This window comes from Brassica oleracea, chromosome C3 (assembly GCF_000695525.1).
Source record: "Brassica oleracea var. oleracea cultivar TO1000 chromosome C3, BOL, whole genome shotgun sequence".
Lineage (NCBI taxonomy): Eukaryota > Viridiplantae > Streptophyta > Magnoliopsida > Brassicales > Brassicaceae > Brassica > Brassica oleracea.
Genome location: NC_027750.1, coordinates 22,240,838 through 22,242,377, shown reverse-complemented (window position 1 = coordinate 22,242,377; position 1,540 = coordinate 22,240,838).

The window sequence follows — 1,540 nt, the reverse complement described above, 5'->3', positions numbered from 1 at the left end:
ACAATAAGAGTTAATAACCTTTAACAAAAAATACTAAATTTCAAACAATAATAATAGACCTTAAAGTAAACATTCACACATATCACAAAATAATAGAAAAAAAGAAAATTAGGATAAAAGATGTATTTTTCTTATGAGATCTAAGATCTTGTTGTAAGATGAAATATATTTACACATATGCCAAATAACAAACCTATTTTTTTATGATTTAAGCAAGAAACTAAAGAATCATATGATGATCTAAATGTAGGTGGCTCATCAACACCATCCAGCCCCACCAGTTACAAAGCACCTAAGAAAACACACATGACATAGCTTATTGAAGATACAATATTTGTTTACAACGATAACGACAGTTTCTAGAATAATGCTTTACCATCGTTTCACTTTTTATTTGCTTCCCACCATGTTTTGAGTTCTTTTAACTTTCGATATAAGTATATTTCAAATTCTTCATAATATTGGGATATGTTCGGCGACAATTTTTTAAAAAAGAGATTTCATGCATAATTAGTAGCAATCTAGGAATAACAACTTCATTTAACGAACAAGCAGATTATGTATTACTTTTGGACAAGGCCGTTCCTGAGATTTTGAAGGTTGTATGTATTTAGTAAAGTAATGCTTTACCATCGTTTCACTTTTTATTTGCTTCCCACCATGTTTTAAGTTCTTTTAACTTTCGATATAAGTATATCTCAAAATCTTCATAATATTGGGATATGTTCGGCGACAATTTTTAAAAAAAGAGATTTCATGCATAATTAGTAGCAATCTAGGAATAACAACTTCATTTAACGAACAAACAGATTATGTATTACTTTTGGACAACGCCGTTCCTGAGATTTTGAAGGTTGTATGTATTTAGTAAATGATTCAATAAAATTCTTTTGAGAAATTATGGATTCTTATGTCTGTGTAATTTTCTTTAAAAAAATTGAGACTAGAAACTACTATTTCATTTTCCCAGGACCGGCCCTAATTTTAGAGGAACAGTTTAAACCAGTCATCTGCATACTAAACTTATTGTCACAAAATCAGCTAAAAACTTATACACACATCTCAACTATAATTCCAACATAAGAACAAAACAAGAAAAATATGTTGAAATTAGATTGATGAATGTGTAAAAGAGATCCTTCACTAAACCACCCTTTAAAATCTTTCCATGTGTAACGTTGCGATTACATGCAATTTAAAACTTCACACTAACAATCGTCTTAACTTTTTTTCAGCTTTTGCCCCATTTCCTCATAAGGCATGTTTCAATTAACATCACCGATATAAAGAGTAAATTGCAAATCATTTATTGGTAGGAAGTGAATTCGACATTTTAGTTAACTGAAGTATTTTTGAACTACACTTTGTTATGAATGGCAAATATCCCGCGGACAAATCAATAGTAAATAAATAAATTACAACTAAGTAATTTATTTGGTTGGTCAACGAACCATTTACAATAGCGAAATGGGCCGCCAACTTATGTAAGTTCATACCCGACCCGGCCCGTATACCGACGCCAGATTCATCCATTTCTCAT